We start from the raw sequence: 12,880 nt of genomic DNA on the forward strand, positions 1-12,880 counted from the left end.
GGGTGGAGGAGGCACAAGGCTGAAGACACCTGGCACTGGGAGTGCCAACTGCAGGAGCAGTGATAGGGATGGGACCCCCCAAAGAGGCCCCAGGTGAGCCACACACTCAGCAGTGGGGGCAAGAGCACCAGGTGTGAGAGGCATTGGTGGATCACCTCCTCCTGTATGCTCTGCTGTAGGCCACCTGGACAGCAAGCTCCAGCCGCCAGCCCCACCACACACCCCCGGCACCATGCTCACTGTGGACAGTTTTCAGAAAAGCACTTTTTTCCCCCCCACAAACAGACCCCTGTCCCCACTCCCTCCCCAACAACAGAGCCTTTCCCCAATCTCCCCTCATAGCAGGCCCCATCCCCACCTTCCTTCCAAACCACAAAGCGCCTCCTCCCTTGAGCCCTGCCACCAACCCCCCTACCCACCACCAATAAAGCACCCTCTTCCCCATGCAAACGATGTACAGTGTGCTGTGTGTGTTGGGGCAGTTGGGTGAGTGCACCTAGGATGTGCTGGCTGCTGGAGGTTCCACTGCACCTCATCCCAAGCTTACTGGGGGACTTGCAGGTGGGTGGTGGGTGGCTGCCAAGGGGCAAGTGGGCCTATGGCTGGGGGCTATGCAGAAGGAAGCACAAAGATGACCACCAGGGCCAGGATGGTGTCTAACACCCAGCAATCTTCCTCCATGGCCTCCACTGCCCTTCCACCATGGCAGCCTGCCACTGCTGGGCATTTATGTGCCTCTCCTTGAGGTCCAGGAGCCTGTCCCAGAACTCCTGGTCCATTCGGTCCCTCTCCCACTTGCCCACTAGTCTGCCAGCTGCTCCTCAGCCACAGTGACAAGCTGGTCCGGCAGCTGGGTCTGGTCCTAGATCCACTGCTGCCAGAGCCAGCACACAGAGAGCCCCAGACAGGATTGGTGGTGTCCTTGATGGTGTATACCCGCATGTAGCTGGTGTCTCTTCCTCGTGTGCAGCTGCTGGACCTGCAGAGCCAGAAGAAAGAGGCTGTTTGTGAAGGTTTGCAACATTTCTGAGATTACCTGCACTATACCAGGAGGCTGTGCACTGCTTCAGATGCATGCACAGGTGCCCAGGGACCATAGTAAGTCAGCTGGGCAGGCCCTGGCATAGGCGTTCACTGGCCAAGCCCCGTCCCCACAGAGGCAGTTGGGCTACTGGGTGCTGGCAGCAGGCAGCCTGCCTTCCCTGCCCCTTTCCCAGGCCAGAATAGGCCTGGCTCCTGGCAGCACCTGCTGCTGTGGCTCCAAAACCATTCCCCACCTCCACATTTCCTCCTGCAGGCCAGACTGTCTCCTGTGCTGCTGCCAATCCCACAGCCCTCAGACAACTAGGACACGGAGCTGGTGGTGCCCCCACCTTCCCTACAGAGGACCTCTCTGGAGAGGCACCCCAGGACTGGCACTCCCTCATGCCTGCCCTGTTTCCCAAGTGTGCCCCTGCTGAGAGTGTCTTGGGCACACTGCAAGAAGCTGTTTATATAGACACACTAAGCCCTGCTGCTGATGGCCATAGTGCCCCAAGTGCACCTGAGAACCTGGCATGAGATCCCAACCATCAATGGTGTGGTGGGCAAGCCTGTGGTGCCCCACAACATTCACCACTACCTGGAGGGGTACCTGTTCCTACATTACATATCCCTGCCTCCCACAGCCAAGGACATCACTGGTGGCATTGATGTATTTCTCCACATGTGAGGGGTCCATTTCTCCACATGTGAGGGGGCACAGATTTCTCAATAAAGTTTTCCACTCCCTTCTGCCTCTCTGTGTGCTATGCGGGAGAACTATGGGAGTCGGAGGAAGCACAGCCAGGCTGGATAGGGGCAGTAGCAGGCTGGGGTGGGGAGGGCCTTCCCACCAGTGTCGGGCTTACCAGGTGGGGATGACTAGCATGCCAAGTGGCCTGAGTATGTTCCCACTGGTGGAAATAACATGTGGCTCCTGGCAGTGTCCTGGGGTACAGGGGTGTGACACCTGGCTGCCTGGGCAGAGGCCTCTTCTGGGGAGAAACTGGAGCTGTTGAGGGCAGGCAGTGCCATGGTTTGGCTGGCCTCCTGCGTGGGGCTGGAACTGATGAGGCAGGCCCTGGTCCAGGCTACCAGAGCTGCTGGCAAACATTGGGGTGGGGACCACTGCAGGACCGGCTCCTGGTGCCCTGGAGGACCCTCCCCTGCTGGTGCCTTGTTGCAGCTGCCAAGCCAAAGCGGAGACCTGTGCTGAAATACATAGTGCAGCTCTGGCCTGGGTCCCAGGGTGCAAGAATCTGATCCAACCGCTGCATAAAGGGCATGGACTTGTGGGCAGCCCTCAATCGGCAGTTGTGGTCGGTGACACTGACCCAGTGTGCCCACAAAACCTTGACATTTATGCAGCTCTAGTGCACTGACTAGTCATGCTTGAGCTCCCACATGTGGCCACAGATGCAGGTAGCAAATTAACCTAGGAGTAGATTAATATACTGTGCAGTAAGCATCTGCACATGTAGACAGTGATGCTTTGCTGTGCATTTAATTAGTCTACAGTGAAGTAAAGCATTTCATGTAGACGTGCCCTCTGAGTACAAAAAATAGTCCTATACAATATCAACAAAATACAAAATAAATGAACAATGAACTGGTTAACTGACAAACTTCAAAAAGTAGTTTGTCAATTGAAGTTCAGCATTGAATAGGAGTGTTTCTATTTAGACCTCACAAGGATCTGTACCAAGCCTGACTAGCTTCAGCTCATGAAAGATTGTGATATATTATACACATATACTTGGGTTAGTCAATAAGGAGCAAATCTATGTGCCTTCTACTGTTTAACATTTCCAGGGATCTGGAAGTAAATTTAATATTACTGCTCATTAAATTTGTGAATGGCATAAAGATTGGAATAGTGTTACATAATGGTGACTTCAGTGTGGACCCCCTCATACAAAATGTGTTTTAATATAGTAAGTGGCAAAGTTATACCAAGGAACAAGGAATACAGGCTGTACATACAGAATGGGAGATTGTATGCTGGATTGCAATAACGCTGAAAAGAACAGATTTAGGGGGTCAACCCAACATGAGCTTCCAGGGTGATGCTGTAGCAAAGAAGGACTAATGTGATCCTTGGAACTATAAACAAGGGATTAATAAGTGGGAGCTGAGAGATGATTTTACTTCTGTGTAAGGCACTGGTGAGACCAGTAATGCAAAGTACAATTCTAGTGACCACAGTTTGTGTGGAGCAAAGTGCTCCAGAAGGTATACATGTGGGTTCTTTATCTCTTGATGTCTTCAAATCAAGACTGGATTCCTTTCAGGAAGATATTTTGCAGTTATACACACACAAGTTATTGGACTTAGTATAGAAGCAACAAGGTGAAACAGAATCACCTCAGATACACCGTTTATAAGGGTGGATGATTTTATGGCACCATCTGGCCCTAAACTCTATAAATCTGTGTGTGGTTAGAGGTGGGGGGGATTTTACTTTTTATTCCTTCAGAGATGCAGTGGAAAAGCATGGCTTTCAGCAGCACTTGTTTCTTTCATTTCCTTTCCTTCAGAGTGGCAAGGGTAGAAAGCACAGCTCTCTCAGCAACTTGTCAAGTAAACATAAACTTTTCTTCTTAGTGCCTATTGCAGAATACACTCACCTGATCTAAGACTGCTAACTTTGCCTCTTGGGGAGAGTAAACATTTGACTCTGGAAATCTGGGAGAGCCACAGATAGTGCTGAGAAATGTTGTGTGCACCTATAGTTTCTTGGGTTAGAGACTACGGACTTTTAACTACAGATTCCTGATATCTGAAAAAAACGCTGACAGAAGTTTTCTTGGAAGCATGTTGCAAGTTTCTTTTCCTTCTAGCATTATTGGAGGTAAACTGTGATCTTCAGTGAGGCTTGGGCTTCCAAGTCATTTAGGTTCTGTGACAATTTGGGGAATCTATGTACAATTTATGAATTCCAGTTTTTATTAACCGTCTGTACTCTTAAAAATTCATTCCTGGGTACTTCTTAATGCTTCTTGTGCTAAGGAAAAACACAGTGTTGTCTACAATCCCTACTTTGAAAGGGAAAAGGCATTAATTAAGAATTGGCTGCTAATTAATAGCTCTCACTGAGACAGAATAAAAGGGTGGCTGCAAGGGCCTAGGGAATGGCATACTAGTCACCTCAGAGACCGAGCAAAGGAACAAGGTATTAGTGGTAGCAGTTATAAATTTGAAAGACTCACAAAGCAAGAAGGAAGAACAAAAGGACTATATTTTCAGAGCATAAGGAATGGACTGCAGAGCCAGCTGAAGTTAACTGAAGCTGATCTAAAGGAGAAAGGTGCTCCATAATTTTGCAGAAGGATTCTGGCTAATCTCAGAGGACTTCTCCCCTAAGCCTACAGAGCACTTCAGAGGACTGAGAAGAGTGAGGTATGGAAATATGTGCAGGGTTTTCTTGTTTTGGTTTGCATTTGTATATCCTCTGTGATATGAATAAAAGAGCCATTGTATTAAGAAAACATGGCAAAGTTTTTTATTAATTTACTTTCACTGTCGTGTGCCTCTGGAAGAAGATGTCAAACTCTAACGTGTCTGCAAAATTGAAACCCTGAGAAAGTGTGTGCTGAAGATACTGAGGAAACATGGGTGCAGGGGTCATCTCTGATCTTTGGGACCTATGGCAGAACAGTGATATGGCCTCATTTCTTTTGAAGGGGAAGGGACAGAAACCAGTACCCAAGAAGACTGTCAGAGAGGCCAAGGGGACAAACAGCACTGAGTCTACGGAGACCAAGGGAATCTCAGGAGTATAGATACTGCATATGTGGGCCCAAATATACCATCTTAGTGAACACAGCTTTGCATAATCTATTACTTCTGTGGCCCAATGAGAGTAGCAAATGTTTCCACAAAACCTCATCACATTTTTTAGGAGGTTTGCAGCAAAATAATTGGAAAAAAATATATATTTCAGGGTGTCAGAATGTAACTACCGAATAGGAGGTACATTCACTGTTAAAATGAGACAAATATGAACCAATGTTGTTTCAAAATGAAAAAAACCCTGAAATATTTAATGTAAAAATATCACAATGTGGTGTTTTGACTTTTGTCATCTCACTGAACTGAACAAACATAAGCAAATAGCTTCATTGCTTCTAAGATGGTATTTTTGGTGAATGAACGTCAGTGAAAAATATCATCCAACTCTACTAGTAAAGTGTCCCACCTGGGACACTTTCCTGGTTGCCATAAGTTTTAGAGCAGGGCTGTCCAACTGGCAGCCTGCAAGGGGTTAAGTTGCAGCCCCTGGGTGCCTGCCCCGCTGCCACTGCCGCCATTCCTCCAGCTGCAACAGCAGCTGGAGTCTCTGGGTTTCCCTCCACCCCCACTTTCCCTCCTCCTTCTGTTGTTTCCTGCCCTTGTCCCAGGGCATCGGACAGTGTGACATGCTGTGCAGGGGCTGAGGATGAACCTAAGGCCATGTTGCAGGGGAAGGATCATGACTGTGAAGAAATTATGCCCCCTGGTGCAGCAGTAGGGGCAGGGATGCCCACATGGAAGCATAGTGAAGCACTGGGGGGTGCTCACATGAGCTGGTTGCCACACGGGTCATGGGGAGCATCTGCATAATGTATGGCCTAGTGACTCATGCTTTGCCTGGTGTGGCCCCAGGGTGTGTGGTTCCTGGGGGCTTTGAAGCTGGATGCCCCACTTTAGAGCATTTCCACTTCAAATAACTGGATAAGTAGAGAATAAAATCACAGTAATACAATTTTTGTCTGAGAGTGCAAAGGTCTATTTCTTAAAGCCACTAGGAAAAGTACCAGTTTGGGAGTTGACATTAAAATTCTAATTTTAATGCTAATGTGTAAAAATAGAAAGAGAGGTTTGTCCTTTTCCTATTTTTTCATCCTTCTTCTTTATGCTTGAAATAAAGAAGGCTTGGAAGCTCTCTCTCTTTCAAAGTCTTGTTGAAATTTATAGTACAATTTCAAGGCTAATGTTAATCCTGTTCTTAGGAAAATGGAGAACTGGTAAGATGATGAGCACAAGGAAAAATGAGCTTGCAGGAAAGGTTAGAGAAAAGATTTCTATGCACAAACTGTTTAACTTTCAGGTTTTGTTTTTTGCTTATCTAACTTAAATTCCGGAAAAACAGTGGAAGAGAAGATCTTTCTTAAATATGTAACATCTGCCCCTTCTAATAATGGACAATACTGCAATGACATATTAGTTCCCTAAAGAATTTTCCAGCAAATGGATGCTATTTTTTTAATATTTCATTTCTAAGGAAGAAAAAACCCACACAGCTTCCAGGTTTCAGAACTTCTTTATAAAACAAAAGTAGTAAAAAGTAGGACACCACCCAATTTTTTTCTTTCCTTTTGCAAGTTGTCTTTAAGGAATTTTCCCAGATACAAAAGTCTATTCATCCGAAGTAGGAAAGAAACTCTTCATTCAACTGACAGAGATACTGAAGCTAAGTTAACTTATCTGAGGAGAGAAATTTTTTGGAAAGATGGGTCATTTGGGCTTTTAAAACAGATGATACAAAATCCTAGGAGAGTTCTATCATTAGCATCTATTCATCATCAAGTTTTTGACAATACAAACCTTATGTGTGAGAGGCCTGGGGATTCTGGAATACCAAGTAATGCACAAAAATTGGCTTCCTCATCCTATTATGTTTTGCAATTCAGATTTAACAGGAAGCAGGAGGTGTCTCAGGCAGCAGGAAGTGTCTGAGGTACAACTGCACGCATGCATTTTATCTTGCTCCTATGTCAAAACAAGCTCTGAAAGCAGTTAGATGAAAACTTTCTAATTAGGGAAATTGAAGACTGGAGGAGAAAACAGATTTTGTAGATTTAAAACATAAGAACACACAGCACTGTATTATTCCAATTTCTATATAAATTCTTAGAATACGGTATGCGTATAAAGTAATTTTGACCTCTTAAAGAAGACTCTTCATAGAGTACTACACATCTGCTGGAAAAGAACAATTAAACTAAGCTCTCCCTATGACAAACTAACCACAGTGATTCCACTCACTGTGGACTTTGGCAGAAAAGCTCCTTGTAAAAAAGCAAACGTGAGATTCAACGTATTTTTGTGGAAAGATCATCTTGGTAAGGCCAACAGGAGTGATGTTGGTGAGGAGGAGGAATGATCAAGCAGGCAGAATTCACACTGATTTATTATCTTCCTCAGCAGATGGGATATCTTTAGGGTCTCTAACTAGGAGTGAAGATTTTCTCCTTATCATGAAAAATGGGAGTTGGCTGTAGCAAACTAGGAAAACATTCAATGAAATCAAAAGTTAGAAAAAAAAATAAAAAAATTCAGGGTTTAACATCAGAGGAGATCCATATAGTGATACAGAATTAACCCATAATCATTAGTATTTGCATAACTTCAGAAGGCAAGCACCCAAATCCAAACTGAAGCTTACAAAAAGTGGACAATGCTTTGATACTGGAGACATGACTGAGAACCTAAAATACCACAAAGAAACAAGAGGCAAATAGCATGTGGAGCTCAAAGCCAGAATAAACCAGAGAGTTGCACATAATATAACTAGCAGCCCAATTCAGGACAAGGCCCAGAATATGGGAAAAGATGCAAGAAATTCAAACTGACTACATTATTTTGCAGATACAAGCAGAGCACAGACATTCAAAAAGCCTGAGCCTGAATTGATTCAATCTTTGCAGGTTAGTCTAACTTGGCCAGCCTGAACTGACTTGGAACCAGACAGACATTCTCTCTGGACTGAGGAAATTCTGGCGCATGTCTGCAGTGGCTCAGCCCAGAAGCTGGGGGGTGCTAGAGCAGCTCTCCCTTCTATTGTACAGTGCTGAACTGAGGGAGCGGGGGCATGGCCAGCCTGTGGCAGGACCTCTGATTAGGGAGCTCTGCCTGCACCATCCCAGGCTTTTTCCCACTGGCTGCTCAAGGGGCAGGAGTGTTGCCAGCCCCCAGCCCCCTTCTAGCTCTCTGAGGCAAGGAGGGCATGTAGTGCATGCATCCGTTGATGATACAGAGCTTTACCATCTTCCTCACTGCTTCTTTATACTGCCTGCAGCAAACTGATAGGCAAGCAAGCCATCAGGGGGCTGATAACAATGTTTATCACCCCATCAGCAAAACAATAGCCTCTCTCCATTAGGTTAAATTCTTCTTAAACAGCTTACCGGTTGATCTGTTGATTAGTTCCAAAAAGCCCTCAGCGGTCACTGCTCTGTCTGCCTATCTCAGTGAAACTGGAAAGACACAGAGAGCATGCCGGGATGCTGGGGGAGTCTGGTTTATCTTAAACCAACATGGGTCTGGGACAGATATTGCATAAACTGGTTTGACACACACACACACACACACACACACACACACCACTCAGCATTAGCTAGCATACCACATGCGTAGGGTCTGTGGGGCTAGGGTCCACACTGTGGGAGATGGGTAGGTGAGCAGCAAGGGGTGTGGGCAGGACAGGGGGAAGCCAGGCAGACCCTGCTGAGCCTGCAGTCTCTGCCAGAGCTCCAGCCAGGGAGCAGAGGGGAGGACCCAATCCTGCTGTGGAGCAGAGAGCCCCACCTAGCCCAGAGAGCACTGTTTATCTTTCATCTGCCGTCATTTGAAACATAAGAAGCTGATGACTATGAGAGGCAGTGTAACTAATTAGACTTGTCAGTGATCTGATCCCATATGGCAATTTATATGTTTCAAGGTATGTGGAAGTCCCATTGCTTTGCACATGCCACACTTTATTGTACATCTTTGACAGCCAAGTAAAAGCATGGAGAAGCTGATGGAATTTCATAACACATGTACTTCAGCTGGGACAACTGAAGACATTGTAGGCGTACATTTTTCTTTCTGTACATTACAATGGTATTTGGCAGTCCAAACAAAAATTAAGACCTTATAATAAGAATCGTTCTCTGTTTGAAAGAGATTACAGCCTAAATACATGCAATTTATGAAGAGCAGGGGAGTACTTATATTCTGAATGTACAGAAAGTGAAATGAGACAGAGATATTAAGTCAGTTATGCAAAGTCACACAAGAAGCCCCTTGGTAGTGCTCAGTTTTGAACTCAGATCTTCTCAGTGCCAGTCTAGTGTCTTAACTATGAATTAACCCTTCTTTTGCTAAAACATTCAAAAGAAGTGGTTACAAACAGAGATAAAAACGGAAGAGACCATTGCAGACACAATGTCAATAAATCTGCTACCTCTGCAAGATTGTTTTTAGATGTTAGACATTTAGGTTTTGTTCAAGTTAGTTTTAATCTTCTCTCCTCACATCCATGGGTAAAAATTCAAGCCAAGAAGAAAAATTGGCTTATAAAATAAACTTTTCATACATACATACACAATTTGTGACAATGGTTTTAAACTTTTTTTCATACTGGACTTCTTCATTGTAGGGCAAAGACTGTTAATTAGCTGACAGCTTGTATCATTATTTTAACTGCAGCAGCATATGATGCCATGGTAGGCTTTCCACAGATAATACAATTGTTGAGGGAGTTGTTTTTGTTCAATTCTGTACATACCACAGGCTCTTAATGAACTGCTCTGTCCATCGGGTCCCTTCACCTATTCATTCACTAGAATTTCAGTTTTAATTCATCTGTAAAAGAGACAACTACTCTAACCCCTAAGACAACTATGGAAGCACTTTTATTACATTTGAAAAGTAATCTCCAAATACTTTCATTGAAATGTTGGCCATATGCCTTAAATCTGTTCACATTTTGTTATATGAGATGCAATTGACTTGCCAAATTGATTTTCTTAGCAAAGGCTAGAAAGGCTGAAGCTATCTGCCATTAAAAACATGAATTAGGTTTCCCAGGTATGTGTGCAGCAGTTATTTGTGTCTCTGTGAATAAAGCCTGAAGTGTAATATGACCATTTTATTCACTGGAAGAATGTGCATTTTCAGGTGGAATGTGAAATGTGAGTAACTCCATTTAATACATTTCCTTTTTACTTTCTTCCTTTATTTTAAGAGAAACTGTTTGATCCAGAAAGATCTCTGAACAGATGTTGACCTCAAATAAGTACCTCTCTGATGACCATTTATGAGAGGTATTTGAAACAGACAATGAAGTTCATTGTACATGAGAACTGTCAAAAATGGCAGGTTTTTACCCTCCCTTTTTAATTTAGAGTTTGGAAACACCAGATTAGCATAGATTTTCTGAAGCCAGAGAGTGAGCCTAATTGAAGCCAGGGGACATCATTCTTTTAAATACCATTATAATTTATATAAATGATTACTGAAACATTAAAAAAATGTTCCACTTTTAAAACTAATTATAGTCTTATAGCATAGACCCACTTCCTTTGCAGGATTGGCTACTGCACATTAGCTATAATTTATCAGGGTGTGAAAACAGACTCATGGGCAGTAACTTCAGAAAAGCAGAAGTATTGTCAGACCTTGTTGCCCTTCACCCCACAGTAACTTGTTTGTATGCCAATACCCTAAGTGAGATTAAAAGCTACATTCTGATCCTGATACACAGGAATATTATAGAGATGAGAACAGAGCAATACGGGTCATTTCTGGTATCTTTATGGGATTTGTAAAGGAGTCTGAAGTAGTTTGGCACTGAAATCCCATGCAAATTTCAACCACTGGTTCCTATCTTAGGACATGTCTACATTACAGCCCAAGTATTTCCAGGCAAGATAAATTAGTCCAGACTGAGCTTCAAGCTGGCACAGCTACACTGCTACTGGCTCCTGAGCTAGCTAGGCTAAAGCTGGTTTAGGGATCTTACACTGCAGTCACAGTTGTTTCTGCCAAGTAGAAAAACCTTAGTTTACAAATTGACGCATTAACCCCATATAAATAAGAGGTGCATAAGCTTTCATTAGCAACAGCTCACTATGTCAGATATTATGAAAGGACATGCAAAGAGCTCATGCCTCTCTGATTCAGTTAGTCTATAAGGTACTGTGCCATGTGTCTGACTTCAGCTCATGTAAATAAGAATCCAGAACTGCAGAATTCCTTTACACCTTTGACAAATGTCATCCAGAAGCAATAGGAAAAACGCCATACTCCTGCTTAGAGTTTCCTCTCAACATATATTCATCTCCTTCATTTTTAAAGATGCTACTCCAACTTTTAATTGTAAATTTAATTCTGAAAGAAAGCTTGATGATAATACAACAGCTTCTGACTAGTAGTTCAGTGCTGATTTATTCTTTGGTAAATACTGAGTTCCAGATTGTATTCCACACAGTAGGCATCTAAGTGGCTCCTTGGCATGTAGATTTATAAGTGTAATTTTCCTCCACCCTGTTCAATGGATTAACTCTTAGCCTTCCAGCTACACCTCTAAAAGCCAGGGGGTGGAGAACCCATCCACTGTATTAATTTTTTTCAAGGAGTTAATCAGCCTGAAATGGGAACTACACACACACACACACACACACACATACACACACACACACACACACACACATATTCAAATCACCTGAGAGTTTGCTGGGGTTTGTTCTCCTGCTAAAAATACTTACCCAGAGACACCTGAACAGGCCTCTGATGCCTAAGTCAACACACATTCTCCTGGAAGAGTTGCTGTTCTCCCAGAAGAAACCATGAATATACAGATGTTCATGATTTTTCTCCCAGAGTAAAAATGGCTGTTTCAGGAGAAAAATCACCTAGGAACAACCAGGGTTCAGTTACTCCCAAGAGAACTTCTCCTCAGACAGCAAAACTATGTACAACTCATAATTGTCTTCATGCTTCATGATGCGTCTGCAAGGAGACACAGCACATTCCTCAAGCATCCCAGGGTGCTATGCTCTGGGCCTTCTCCTCCTCCTCCCCACAAGGAGATTGTCACTTGGGCTGGACACTACTACTCAGAGCAGAATAAGTTTTCACAATCCCACATTATGCTGCAAGGAGATACATTGAGCAGTCTGGGTGAGGCAATCAGGGCTGCTCTGCACATTGCTGCCATCTGAGGGAACCTGCAGAGCATGCTGAGATGTGTACACAGGGCCCCCCTGGCTACACAGCATCAGCACTGTAAGCTCTCTGCTCTTCAGGGGCTCAGAACTGGAATGTCTGTTTAGGCATCTCTGGGTAAGTTTTCTACCAGAGAACCGGGATAATTCTTCTAGGTCATTTGAACATTTAAACATAGCCTTAGATTTAATAGGTAAACTAAGATGTAGCCATTACTGCCATATTGTATTACTGATTTGCATAGAGTTCCCACCTCCAAAGTTCAGATTCCTTATAGGAGTGATTTCAGTGAAGGCATTTTGCCTCCCGATTGATGGCACAAATACTCCATTCCATGCTGCTTTTAATGTTGTGATAGTTTACCTGCCCATTACTCTAGCTCTGTATTTAAAGAGCTGGTGCTATCTGAGAGGGGAAAGAAAAAAAAAAAAGGTTTGGGGAGTGGTGGTGGGGTTGTTTTGTTTATTTTTTGCATTGATCTTCTCTTATGTTGCATATCCGCAAAAAATATTTTGTGCTGAGAGAGTCTTGTTTCTTAGCATTTCTGAATCTACTTGTCATCTCTGCATGACATCAGCCAGGTAAAGAAAAGATTTTTGTGCCATGAGCACTGTTCCTTCTGATATAAGATAAACAGGAACCAATGAACTCAAAACAGAGTCTGAGCTCTCAAAAATATTCTCAATTGAAATCATGGGTGACATTTTAAAGGTTTACAAACTACTGGGTTTTTTTAGTGTCATCAAGAAGCTAGACAGTCTAGGTCTCCCCTTGTGTATCACACAGTCTCAGATAGACACAGTTTTTGATTTGACTTTCTCATCACCTTACCTAGCTTCACTTGCTAACATGTTTTCCTATATGAAAGGCTTCTGCTGAACCAATT

Source organism: Alligator sinensis, unplaced genomic scaffold (genome assembly GCF_000455745.1).
Source record: "Alligator sinensis unplaced genomic scaffold, ASM45574v1 scaffold187_1, whole genome shotgun sequence".
NCBI classification, from domain to species: domain Eukaryota; kingdom Metazoa; phylum Chordata; order Crocodylia; family Alligatoridae; genus Alligator; species Alligator sinensis.